This window comes from Saccostrea echinata, unplaced genomic scaffold (genome assembly GCF_033153115.1).
Source record: "Saccostrea echinata isolate AGI-Se365-2 ecotype Australia unplaced genomic scaffold, CSIRO_AGI_Sech_v1 ptg000025l, whole genome shotgun sequence".
NCBI lineage: Eukaryota > Metazoa > Mollusca > Bivalvia > Ostreida > Ostreidae > Saccostrea > Saccostrea echinata.
Window position 1 is genome coordinate 13,802,078 of NW_026889774.1, and position 14,539 is coordinate 13,816,616.

Below are 14,539 nucleotides of genomic sequence, written 5' to 3' on the forward strand. Positions count from 1 at the left end.
GATGTAAAGAAGGGTTCTGCTGTTATTGAATTACAAGAATATTCATGCAAGTTCAATTCATTAAACTATTTTTCTTGAATAAAGGTAGAAATTTAAAATGTAAACAAAGCAACTGTGTCCATGCCCCTTTAAAGCATTAATCTTCGTATTTACAATGAATAATTTAACATATAACACAAGAGGCCCATGGGTCACATTGCTTACCTGAGCACATTGGCTAGGAAAAAGCTTAAAATCAGTTTAGTATTGAAAAGATTAAATATATGTGATAGTAAATACCCCCCCCCCCCCAGGGGAGGGGCATTTGTTCACACTTGAATCTACACTAACTGAGGATGCTTCCATATTCTTTGACTAATCATGGCTTTAGATTTTTTCTATGTGTTTGATCTTCTATTTTGGCCCTACCCTACCCCCTGAGAACATGATTTGGACAAACTTGAACCTACACTATCCGAGAATGCTTCTGAATTAACTAATCATGACTTTGCGTTCTTGGAAAGAAGATTTTTAAAGATATTTCCTATATATTCCAATGTAAAACTTTGATGGCCCCTTGTAGGCCCACCCTACCTGGGGTCATGATTTGAAAAAATTCAATCAACATTAGCTGAGGACACTTCCATATTTATATCACTAATCATGGCTTTGCTGTTTTTAAGAAGAAAGTTTTTTTTCCTAATATAAATTCCGATGTAAAAATTTGCCTATTGTGGCCCCACCCTACACACAGGGGTCATGATTTGGAAAAAAAAATTTCTACACTACCTGAGATTGCTTCCATATAAAAATGACTAATCATGGCTTTGCTCTTCTTGAGAATAAGATTTTTTCTTGTTTTCCTATGTAAAACTTTGATTGGACATTGTGGTCCCACCCTACCCCTGGGGGTCACGATTTGAACAAAACTGAATCTACACTACATCAGGAAGCTTTCAAATAAATTTCTTTTCTGGCCTAGTGGTTCTTGAGAAGACTTTTAAATGACCCCACCCAGTTTTAACTTTTTCTTAATTATCTCCCCTTGGAAGATGGTGTGGCCCTTTACTTAAATAAACTTGAATCCCTTTACCCTAGGATATTCGATGTCAAGATTGGTTGAAATTGGGCAAGTGGTGCTGCAGAAGAAGATGAAATTGTAAAAAGTTTATGATAACAACTGCAATACACAAATTTTAATCAGAAAAGGTCAACTGAGCCTTAAGTGAGCAAAAGATACAAGCTAATTTTGAACACCTACCACAAATACAAATCCCAGAATATTTTTTCCCCCGAACAGACTGCCGTTTCTCTATTACATAGAAATTTGCAGAGACATATAAATTGTATACTATAACAACAGGCCCATTGGCTACATCACTCACCTGAGCACTTTGGCTAGGAAAAAGCAGAAATCTGCTCAGTATTGAAAAAGTTTAAATATAAAAGTGGTTTGGGGGGTGGGTATGATTTGGACAAACTTTTTTCTGGCCAAGATTTTTAAAAACCTGATTATGTGAAAAGTATACATCAACAACAATAACAACAGACAAATTAGCACCTTTCACTATTTCTTAATTATCTCCCCTTGAAAGAAAGTGTGGCCCTTCATTTGAAAAAATTGAATTCCCTTAAGCCAAGGATACTCTGTGCCAAGTTTAATTAAAATTGGTCCAGTGGTTCTGGAGAAGAAGATGAAATTGTGAAAAGTGTATGATGATGACAGCCTCAGACAAATTTTGATTGGGGTTTGTCAAAAGCCCACTTGAGCCTTGGCTCAGGTAAGCTAAAATCATTGTAAGTTATGGGTATCATTGAAGTGATCTTGAGATCATCCTTAAGGTGATGCCTTGAACAATAATTATTCCAATGATGACCCTAAAGTAAGTCATAATCTCCATTCAAGTTAATATCTGAAACATCAAAATCACTGGGCAATAAAATAGTTACACTTTGTACAAATCATAACTATTTTTAAAGCCTAAAAATCTGAAGAGAGAAAAGGCAATTTTTTTTTCAGAAACACTTTAATCCATTTCTGATCTAGGTGCAAATATACATCTCAAAGAATTAAGGAACAGTCAAGTGCTTTTTCGTCTCTTGATTTTATCTCAATCCTGGGTAAAGTTGTGGTGAGTCTTTACTTCCATTTTCTAACTCCACAACAAACTGCAAAAGAAATAAAAACCTTGCAACAGTACCCAAATCAAAAAATTCGATTGAAAGAAAGAAACAAAGAGCCAATGTTCACCAAAGGTCAAACTGGTCCATAATATTCTGAAAAACTAAAACTATTGAAGTTCAGTTGATATTGTGTTATATATACAGGTATCAAGGCCCATGGGCCATGCTGCTCATCTGAGAAACCTTTGCCCTGTTGTTCTACAGAAAAAGAATAAAATGCATTTTTACTAGGGATGTCAACGAATATTCGAATATTCATTCAATGAGTTGATATTCAAATATGAATTTAAGATTCGAATATTCGGTGTTTTTTCAGATTTCATAAAAAGAAGTACTGTGATTAATAAATTTTGATTAGAACAGTGCTGGATTTATCCCTGTATAATTTACTAGAGATCAATTTTGATCGCCTGATTTCTTTCACTACTTTCTTATCGTATATATCTACTAAATTATTTTGTTTTGAGTAAGGTATTAAAGAATTATACAACAATGCTTTATGTATAATAACAAAACGTATTTTCCTAGTTTTTATTAAATAAATACGATCGGATCTAGAATCGAGGACAAAAAATGAAAACCTTCTTAGAATGTCTAAAAGACCTGAAGAGTAAACTTATCAAAATAAATTTAATTGATCACTGAATGATTGTCTGATAGAATTAGTCTGTAATTAATATTGTAGAGGGCTCAATTTCAGAATAAATGTGTAAATTACTTGATTATCTCGGGTTGTACATAATCTTGAATTTTATATTCATTATCGGGAAATTAGTTAATTACTTAGGAAAATTGTCTATGGTAATATTTGTTTATATTTTAAAAACATTGTATCAAAGATCATAATCATATCTCTTATTAGGTTGATAATTGTAATTAATTACATGTATTGAAATCTGAACAGTATACGACTATCCTTGGTAAGGTGACTGGTTCCTCGGAGCTACTATAAATACACATGCATCATTTGTTAAAATTATACTTTTCTACATTTAAATCAATTATTTATTTCAAACATTGACAAATATCAAATGGAATTCCTTATTGTACATATACAAAAGTCTTCATACAATTTTACTTCCAATATAAGAATAACTACGCTAAACCTTTCATGAGAGTAGCATGATGCATACCGGTATTTAAAATAAACCAGATTTTATTTATTTTATCGAATATTCGAATATAATTTAATTTTGTTTGTATTCTAGCCTCTGATTGGTTAATGTCCAAAAAGGAACACAAATTATTTCTGTATAACCTGGTTTGGTATGGGGACACCCCCCTTGACAACCAGCTGAATCATCTGTTTCCATACAATCCTCTCATTTCCAGTCCTCGGGATTCATGGAAAATTCCAGATTTAATAAATGTACCAAACAATAATTCGATCTTACCACATGTAAACAAACAACAAGGCTGCTAGGCCTATGTATCAGTTTTTACCTCCCCTCGCTTCCCATCACTTCCGGTACTTCCGTTACTACGGTTGTATTATTGAGCGGCAAATTTGAACTAATAAAAAGCAACAAAATTTTACACCCATAGTTATTTAATGATTTTAAAATTAAATAATAAGGAATGACTCTAATTCTTGGCCAAATTATTTGAGTATAACCTGGTTTGGGTCAGTTTACGCTGTTTTATAATCCGCTTTGCGGATTATAAAGCGTAAACTGACCCAAACCAGGTTATACTCGAATAATTTGGCCAAGAATTAGAGTCATTCCTTAAATATTCGAATACTTTCATTGAATATTCGAATATTAATTATTGACATCCCTAATTTTTACTATAATTAATTACAATCATAGCGCCTGACTCTTACCATACCCTGACCCAGTTGTTATCCTAATACCAGAACCCTGATCTAGGGACCACGGATTTCACAAAGAAGATGGGTGTGTTTGGCATAAGATCTGCAGGTATAAGGCATACGGAACATTTATAATTTAAATGTGTACAATTTGGTCGGCTGACCACAGCTGGACATACTTTACAAAGTTATGTACATGGGAAAATATTAAATTTAGTTTGAAATACTGTCAAATTTAAGATATCAGTCTGCTTATCTTAATAATTACTAAATGTATAACATAGTGAAGCTTCACATAAATAATAAGCACTTATACTAAGGGTATATTAAATGCAATTACATGTGTATATTAAAGTATCACTAGGTTGGAAGAATTGCTCTTGCTTTCGGTGCAAAAGGACAAGAATTTAATATCTATTTTAAAACAAGAAGCCCAAGGGCCTAGCGGTCACCTGAGTACAGTATAACAATTTAGAGGATCAATAAACTGATACATGAAGCTTTGTGGCTTATAAGCAAGAAAAATAGTATGATAAGCATCAACAAAATAATTGATCTAGTATCTAATCTGTCCCCAATTTATCATTATTACCATGCAGACTATTAACAAAATGTCTATTTTTTTAACCCCATATTATTACTTCTCACATTGGCCTCTCTTGGCCTTTGTAGAACATTTAAAAAGATAAGCTATTTTTGTCTCAATTTTATTCATCTATTATTTCCAAGTCTACCTGATCATTAAAACTATGAAAGTACTTTTTATATTATACAATACATATTCTTTCATAATTCTCATATTCTATCAATCCTTCAAATACATTATTTACCATGTTTACAGTGATTAATGGCCAAGAGAATAACTTTGCTCAGCAGAATAGAAGTTAATTGAGCCCTGACCAGGACCAGAACACTTGACTAAATGGTCCAGGTGTTCAAAATTCTGGTAAAAATACCCTTGCATATTAAAACTTTTACTCTGTTTGCCTCAAATATGCCCAGAAGCATAGAAGATTTTCAAAGAAATGCATTTTCACTATATTATTAAATAAATAAAGCCCCATCCTTACACCAGAACATATGACCCAGGGGCCACGAACTCACAATTCTGGAAGAAGCACCCTTGCTCATCATAACTATACACTTCTTTCTTTGCTTTATAACCAGTAGTAGAAAAAAAATATTTTGAAAGAAATTATGCATTTTCACTATATAATCAATAGAGCCCCCCCCCCCCTTCACCAGAACCCCTGACCCAGGGGCCATGAATTTCACAATTTTGAAAGAGGCATTCTTCCTTATCATAAACATGCACTTCCTTTGTTTCAATAATACTCAGGAGCAGAGAAGAAGATTTTGAAAGAATTTATGCATCAATAGAGTCCTGCCCTATCACCAGAACCCTTGACCCTGGGGCCATGAAATTCACAAATTGTGAAAAGGCAGCCATGCTCACCATAACTATGTTCTTAGTTAGTTTATTTAATACCCAGGAGCAGAGAAGCAGATTTTCAAGGATTTTTAATTCATTTTCACTATATAATCAATAGAGCCCCACCCTAACACCAGAACCCCTGACCCTGGGGCCATGAAATTCACAATTTTGGAAGAGACACTCTTGCTCATCATAACTATGTACTTAGTTACTTTATTTAATACCCAGGAGCAGAGAAAAAGACTTTCAAAGAATTAATGTATTTTCCCTATATAATCAATAGAGCCCCGCCCTACATGTAACACCAGAACCCCTGACCCTGGGGCCATGAAATTCACATAATTGGAAGAGGCACTCTTGCTCATCATAACTATTTACTTAGTTACTTTATTTAATACCCAGGGGCAGAGAAGAAGATTCTCAAAGAATGAATGCATTTTCACTATATAATCTATAGAGCCCCACCCTAACACCAGAACCCCAGACTCTGAGGCCATAAAATTCACAATTTTGGATGAGGCACTCTTGCTCATCATAACTATGTACTTAGTTACTTTATTTAATACCCAGGAGCAGAGAAGCAGATTTTAAAAGACTTAATGCATTTTCACTACATAATTGATAGAGCCCCACCCTAACACCAGAACCCCTGACCCTCTGGCCATGAAATTCACAATTTTGGAAGAGGCACTCTTGTTCTTCATAGCCATGTGCTTAGTTAGTATATTTAATACCCAGAAGCAGAAAAGAAAATTTTCAAAGAAACAAGCATTCTGAGAGTATTGCATTAGCAATACTAGTCCCCTACCAGCAAGTGTAATCTTGTTCCCATTAAGAATTGAAAATGTTTTAATTTTGTCAAAAACTAATGAAGCAGAATGAAATGCAAACTTGATCTAAAACTAATCAAGGTAAAGTCACATACCAAAAATCAGCTCAATATCTGCAAGCGTTTAGGAAAAAAGTGCGGATAACCAAGTGGGATAGACAGACAGACAGAGGGACAGCTAGACAGACAGACAGACGGACAGACTCAGAGGAAACCTATAGTCCCCTCCGGTTTCACCGGTAGAGGACTAATAATACTTTCACTATATGATCTATATAGTCCCACTCTAGTGCCAGAACCCCTGACCCTGGGGCCATGAATTTCACAATTTTGGTAGAGGGCTCAATGCTTATTACAATGATGCCAACAGTTTGACTGCTTGGTGTCCAGGAGTAAAGAAGAAGATTTTTAAAGATTGTATTAATTTTGGTGGTTTTAGCCCCACCCCTCAGGCCCCAGGGTGGCAGGGACCATGAAATTCAAAATTTTTGTTCCCCTTCACCCATAGATGCTATATGCCAAATTTGGCTGAAATTGGTTAAGCGGTTTCAGAGAAGAAGCTAGTAAAAATGTTCAAATGTTAACGCACGACAATGGACGAAAATGGATAGCAATAGGTCACCTGAGTGACTCAGGTGACCTAATAAATCAGTACATAAAATAAAACGACAAAAGAATTGACACTCCTTGAGATGATCGAACCAAAAATATTTCTTTTTCATTGCACTGGACGGGTAACGCATACTACTGAGCTATCACAGCCACACACACTATATGGTTTTTTAAATGACAATGAAGCACCAAATTAACACATTGGAATTTTTTTGGAAAAAGTTCATTTTTTATTGTCCCTGGGTCTTCTCTCCATTTTTTTTTTTTTTTTTACAAATGTTTGTTAGTTTCTTCGAATTAAAATGCTCACAAATTATTAATAACGTTTCAAAATCATGGAGAGATGACCCAGAGATAGCAAATTTTTGGAAAAATGTGCTTAAAAATGTAATATTTTGTACCAAATGACTCATCACGCCAATTTTCAAATTCTTTTTTAGCAAATCAAAATACATTATTCGGAAATTATTTCCCTTTCCTATTTCGCAGGAACCCATTACATTAAAAGAATGCTAAAATTTCATGTGACAGATCAAGGACATTTTCACTTTCAAGTGCGCCCAGATTCCCCGATTTCTGCTGAATGCCAATCAAAAACACCCTCGTTCTTTAGAAGACAACCTTGCTCATCATAACCATGTACTTTCTTTGCTAAATATATTTTAAACAAATTCATGCATTTTCACCTGTGATCAATAAAGCCTCACCCTAACACCAGGATACCTGACTCAAAGGCAATACATTTCACAATTCAGGTACAGGGCCCAATGCTTAAAATTAAGTTTGACTACTAGATTTCCAGGTGTTTAGAAAAAGATTTTGAAGACTGCATGGATTTCATAGTTTAATGAAATTCACAATTGATGTTACCCATTGCCTATAAATAGTTTACAACAAAATTGGTTGAAACTTAAGCTGTTGAAGAGAAAAAGCTAAAAATATTAAGTTTACACTGATATAGGAAAAAATGGCACACAGCTGTGGATGAAAACAGAATGCAGTAGATCATCCAAATGACTCAGGTGATCTAAAAAGCCAGGAAATATAGATCGGTCTTCTCATCAACTTTCCTTTAAGGAGGGTAGACCAGAGTGAGAATTACTTAACCTTAATCTATGATATTAGGCTAACTTACCTTGAAAATGTTATTTCAGGCATTCCCTCATCTGCACCTTTCCTAAAACCTATAAAGAAATATTTAAAACATTTAATAAATTTTAAATCAAAAAACATGTATACACTATAGGTCCACAGCCCATAATGCTCACTTAAGATACAGTTCTCTTTCTCTGAATGTATATATGCAGTCAAATAATTTAATACTTGTACTGATAAGCTCAGCCAAACGATTTGAAGAAACTTGAATCTGAGGATGCTTGCATATTACGACCAACCATGGCACTGCTGTTCTTTAAAAATAAGATTTTTTTTCATGTCTCTGTATTATTATATGTAGTAAATTTGTCAAGGCATTGACATATTTATTTAAGGTGAAATATCCCTCTGCTCCAAATTTCACCATTTAAAAAAAAAAAATTCCAACACTGAATTTCATCAACAACAGCCTTAGATTCAAATGGAAAATAGTTTTAAGTATGAAGCATTGCTTACTTTTTCAGAAATGAATATTATGTCTAATCATGATATGAAGAAAATTTTATATGGTGAAAAGAAAGATCAAACAGGGTTCGACACTAACTTTTTAAGGCTTTAGTCCGGCCGGACTAGTGCTTCTTTACTTTTACTAGTCCGCACGCGGTTTTACGAGTCCGTCAAAAAATGAAAGAAAAAGAAACATCTATGTTTTTTAACATTAATTTAACTTGACAATTAATATACATTTTATACTTTTTTTGAAATAAACAAAGCATTTACGTGAAATATATTATTCCACAGATTCGTTGAAATCTCGCAATCAGCATGTACCACCATATTCCCGATCTCGGTTTTTTTTTTTGTTTTTTTTGTTTTTTTGTTTTGTTTTGTTTTTTTTTTTTGTCTTTACATTACATCCAAAACGTCTAACATCTTTCTATAAAGTGTCATACTAAATCATGATCGCTAAAAACTTTTTACTTCATATCGATCACTCAGTCGAAAAATTAAGCGCTGAATTGACTCGGAATTGCGTAACTACCCGCCAAAAGCTAGAAATCTAAAAATACACGCGGGGTTTTTCAGTAAAAGTTGTCGAGAATCGGAGATCGGAAATTTATTCATTTTGTTTTCCAGAAATTTTTATTGGTCCGCTCGGACTAATTAGCCACAGATTTTATTAGTCCGAATGAAAATGTATTAGTCTGAGACTAACGGACTAACGTTAGTGTCGAACCCTGTCAAATAATTTTTTAACTCACCCTAAAATTAAAAATATGAGATACGTAGATATGTATGAAAATAATATTTACTATCATACCTATCTAATTCACATTAGAAAACATACTGAAGCATTGCATTTAAAATCAAAATATCACATTGTTTTCTGTGCTTGCAAAATAAAAATGCATCCATCTACAAGAGTTATCTTTCCATCTGCAGGAGTTATCGTTCTTCAAAATATTTTTTGTGGAAAAAATATTAATTATTTGATTTTAAAAATTCTGCATCTGAAATTTCTGTACCAATTAAATCAAGAGATAGAAAAATCTAAATTTTAACAGTTTAAAGAACTGAGTATAAATGTGTTAAGTAATTAATAAAAAATATTGGCAATAGAAAATAGAAATCAATATTTGTAACATAGTTCAGATTTGAATGAGTTAACTATAAAATGGACTCAGGTAAGACAATTCATGGGATTGCTTGGAATAATTTCCTTGGAAAGTTATCTCTCTTATCAGAGGGATATTACACCTAAAACCACAGATGCCAGAGCCAAGATCATATATATTGTATACAGTAGCCTGATGCGGCTTATCGTTTTAAGACTTGTGCTAGCTTATCTATATGTAATGATAGTCCACTAGACTAGAAGACCAGAAAAACATTCTTGTCAGTTTACTTGTGTTTCTATGTAGACTGATTTCTTTTGACTGAGAACTAGCTTAATTTGTTTCTGTCACTAAAGCGTTTAAAACTTTTACTTGTGTTATGTTTTCATTTAAATTTGCATAAAATTTGTTGGGCTAGTTAGTTTGAGGTTTGGGCTAGTAATCTTTCACTGATCAGTAGCCCCTGGGCAAGTGAGTTTTCCAGGAAAATTTCAACCCCTGTAGTCTGCTTCAAATACTTCGTTCTCCTACGATTTGATATAGAAATGAACCATAGTTCGAAGCAAATGAAGCAACTACTTATGACCTTAACTGGAACTCTTCGGTGTCAGAGGTTTAACAAATATGTAAATGCTATGAAAAAAACAACTTGATTTTTGGTTGGATTTATACCTTGTAAAGGTAAGAAAGTGATAGCATGTGCAGTGAGTGGTGTGAAGCATTGCTTGTCATTGCGATCTCTTAAACCTCTGAACCCACAATACTTTGCGAATTGCATCTCGCCGAAAACTGCGTTCTTGTAGTAACAAAAATAGTATCTGATAATTAATCATATATTTTACTCCTATTCTTGATACCTTAATTAACTTTCAATGGACCTAAACAGCCCTTAATGTTTTGGAATGTCAATTTAAAAAAATTCCCATTCCAATGTCCATGTTGGGGGTCATGCGAAAAAAAAAATTCAGGAGGTTCAAATATCACATATATTGTCTACAAAAAATACAATATGTATGTAAAAAAAAAAGAAAAGAGATATATAAAACTCAAGTGTGTTATTTCAGGATGACACCAACATCAATGTCGGAATGCATTTTTTTTTACTGATATTCCAAAACCACATACGGCCGTTGGGAACCGTTGAAAGGTAAATAAAGTACATGTATGGGGAACAGGAGTAAAATGTATGGTTAATTATCAGATACTATTTTTAAAGTGGGGGAAAGCATTGAATACAAGAAATAATACCCGAATCGAGCGACGAAAAAAGCAGCAGCGTAATTCGAAGGTATTTTGCAAAGCTTAAATATGTAGCTCTCTGCTTTGTCTATCCGAATTTTCTCAAGCAGAGAGCTACAGTTCTGCAGCTATGAATCACTTTGAGTGGCATTAGTCTGAGATGAGACGTTAGTACAAAATTTGTTAAGTCTCGACAAATTTAGGCCCTAGTGAAATGGTCAACAGTGCAAGAGGTAAGTCTCGACAAATTTAGGCCCTAGTGAAATGGTCAACAGTGCAAGAGGTTCAACATGCTGTAGATTTCTAGGGTGTGTTCAAGAGTGTAGCAGCTAGGTAGCCTTTAATACTCTACCAATTAACATTTTGTGCCATGGCAACCATGCTGTATGACAAACCACAGGCACCTGACGAATGGTTGGTTTAACACCCCACCCCCCCCCCCCCCCCTCCAACTGAGAATTTTTTTAGCTGGCAATCAAACAGGAAGGTCATCAAGTACTACTTTGTTTAGCGTAATGAAAAATCCAGAGATAGCTAAATGGAACTCCTTGGATATTTTCCACATCAGTACTTGATGACCTCCTGTTTCATTGCCAGCGAAAGGAAATTGGGTAAATAAAAGCAAATTTAGGACAAATCATTTTGACCAGGTGTGACAATAAGAGGTTTGTAAAACAACATCTCCCTGCACTGCCTCTTGCATAAATTTCATTGGTAATGCTGTATTAACATTGAAAATATCCCTTGAAGCGGGGCACCGTGTGTTTACTAGGGCTGGGACGATATATGGAGATATTGATAATTTAGTTTAACAACAGATATACAACTTCTTTGAATAAATTAGATCTATTCTTATTTGTGAAGAAATGTTTGTTCATTCCAATACAAAAAAAAAAAAGAATTTATAAACAATTAAACATATCGTGATACATATCGCATCGTAGCTCAAATATCGTGATACGTATCGATATAGAAAAAGTTGTATCGTCCCAGCCCTAGTGTTTACAAGACTTTGTTTCTTACCTTTAGTATTTTTATATACAATAAAGGGGCAATCTCTAAAACTTGACAAAAACGGAAAATGATATGAAATATCGAAGTATTGGTATGATAGAAAAGAATTCCATATATTTGCTAAGTTATCGTGTCTTTAAAAAATTCTCAGGGGGAAGGAGTTACACCAACCATTCGTCAGGTGCCTGTGGGACAAACCAGCCCCAATCCCGAGAAATATCATCACCATTATCCTATAGATAGTTTTCATATGACGTATTTTCTCTCCGGGTTATTTCCCTTGGCCGCCATCTTGGGGGTCAACCTGGTAGTTTTTCCTCTTTGTCTTACCAAATCTAAGAGGATGTAGCAAAAATATTTGGGGGAGAATCTTTATAGAATAAAAATAATGAAATAAAGGAGGCTTTAACAAATGTATATTTTTCAGACAAACAATGCTTCCTACAACACAATAGCCAGTATAAAAGGTTAAAGTTGGTTGAATAATGAAGTAATATGAGCATGTTGCCCCCTAATATGGCGGCCAACGGGAAATATTTCTTGCTAATTTGGGTCTACTGAAAACTATCTATTGATTGAATAGACAAATACCTAAATATATAACAGTAGGAATAAATCCGTAATGGAAGACTGTTTTAAGTGAAGTTAAGAAGAAAGACAGAAGTTTTCTCATCTCCGTCATGTTTCTCTTTTCAGTCAATGTAGTCAATGTGTTTGTATTCTCTTCCTCCCTAAGACTTGCATTGGAGCGTCTGGAAGATTCGGAATTTAAACCATGCGGTATGCGATAAACATAGTTCTAGCCTAACCAATTTGATTTTATAACAAGTTTAGCTAACAGTTTAAGCAATAATTTAATCTTGTGTCTATTCCAGGATCCTACAAACTAATATAATATATACTAATATAGTATATAGGTCCCTGCCTATTCATTCTCTTTTTGCAGTTTTGTGTGTCATTGTAAAACAGTGTTACATGTAATCAACTACTTCGGAATTATTGATTACATCCAAGTCGTCTTCGTGTACTTATTTTACCAGCACGGTTCGTTACGGTGTCGGGTCCGTTCGCTTTATCTACCTGTTCGCATGAGGCTGTTCGCCAAGAGTCCGTTCGCCTTTTACCATATGCGCCCTCTATCGTGTTCTTCGCCCCATTATAAATATTACATGTATACGTAAACATTTTATTTTTAAATTTTTCTTTTTTTTGTTAGCCTTATCACAGACGCAATTGATTTAATTGTTATTAATTTTAATACTAAAAATGGGGGGGGGGGGAATATTATGTTGTTTTTTAAAGAGGTGTTATTCAGTTAAAATTTGCCGCAGTAACTGTCAATGAAGCATGCTGCATATGATTAGTGCCGTTTTTCACATCTAGCAATATTTCCCCTTTTCTCTATTTTTTGCTCTCTTATTTTTTTTGGGGGGGGGGGGGGGGGGCAAATGTGTGGACGCTGAGAGTTATTTCAAAAATACATGAATCTGTAGAGTAACGTGTGATTCAATTTTAAATTTATACATAATTATTTTGAATTTAAAAGGATTGTTTCTTTTAGTGTAATAAAAATACACTTACGTACAATGGATGTATTGTCATTTTCGCAAACCATGGTCAAAATGTACGAGAGAGCTATGAGTGGACTCCGGGCAGTGGCTTGAAACGATAATATATTGTAATCACACAAACATTTTGATATTTTGAAAAAAAAAGTTTTGTAATAAATATACTTGACATTGAATAATGTTCATTCACATTGGGTGATCAAAGTTTTACATAGGAATATATACAGAAAATATTTAAAAATCTTCTCAAGAACAGCAAGCCCATGATTATTGATAACAATATGGAAGCATCCTCAGGTAGTGTATATTAAGTTTCTTCAAATTATATGACCCTTGGGTTAGGGGTGGGTTTAGGGTGGTGCCACAATTGACGATCAAAGTTTTACATAGGAATCAGTTCAGTTTATTAAAGTCAAGAGACATATACGTCTCATAGACAATGTTTACAATTAGGAATGTTTAGGAAAATTCTTCAAAATTTTCTTCTCAAGAACAGGAAAGCCCTTGATTAGTCATATTTATATGGAAGCATTGTCACGTATTGTCATGTGACATGTACCGACAATATGTGCAGTTGGGGTAGGTACACATTGTCGTCGGCAACAATATGAACAGGACGACAATATGTACCGTACAAAAAAAAATCTATAAGCAACAATATCTGTAGGGCGACAATATGTCGGATAAATAGTCGTGGGTGCTGTCCTCTCGTGTTCTAAATATAGGTGTTCATAATTTTGACATTCATTCTCCAATGTTAATAAGGAGACGGATAAATATGCTTTTAACTTGTTTCCAAATACCGTTTAATCTTTGTCAAGTGTATGTTTATTCATTATGCTTGTAATCCTCCCCCCCCCCCAAAAAATGGTTTAAACTAAGATCTATTACCCAATGTTAAAAGCAAAAGCAATTATTTTTAGTAAAAGAGAAAACAATGCCCTTGTCAACCGAAGTCTTCCTTTACAAAACATCCTTCTTGCTAGTTTATAGAATATCCCATATATCATGGTGAACATTACATCTTAATCTCATCTTACATGAACAATACGGCTGGATACCAAGATGTGGGAACGAAGCCAAAATTTTTCTAACATTCTAAAAGCATGATTGCATTGGTTTGAATTAAATTTTGAATTCTTGTCATTGTCCTTT

The 14,539-nt window shown here is 34.1% G+C and overlaps 1 long non-coding RNA gene across 1 annotated transcript; it reads right to left on the bottom strand.

Annotated features, from left to right (window-relative positions):
• Positions 1–1,987: 1,987 nt before the first annotated feature.
• LOC133192647 (uncharacterized) lies at positions 1,988–12,565 on the bottom strand. The gene is made up of 3 exons (XR_009721842.1): positions 12,408–12,565; positions 7,988–8,036; positions 1,988–2,148 (listed from the first exon to the last, which is right to left on the bottom strand). It is a non-coding gene; the product is annotated as an uncharacterized LOC133192647 (long non-coding RNA).
• Between the last annotated feature and the right edge of the window lie 1,974 nt (positions 12,566–14,539).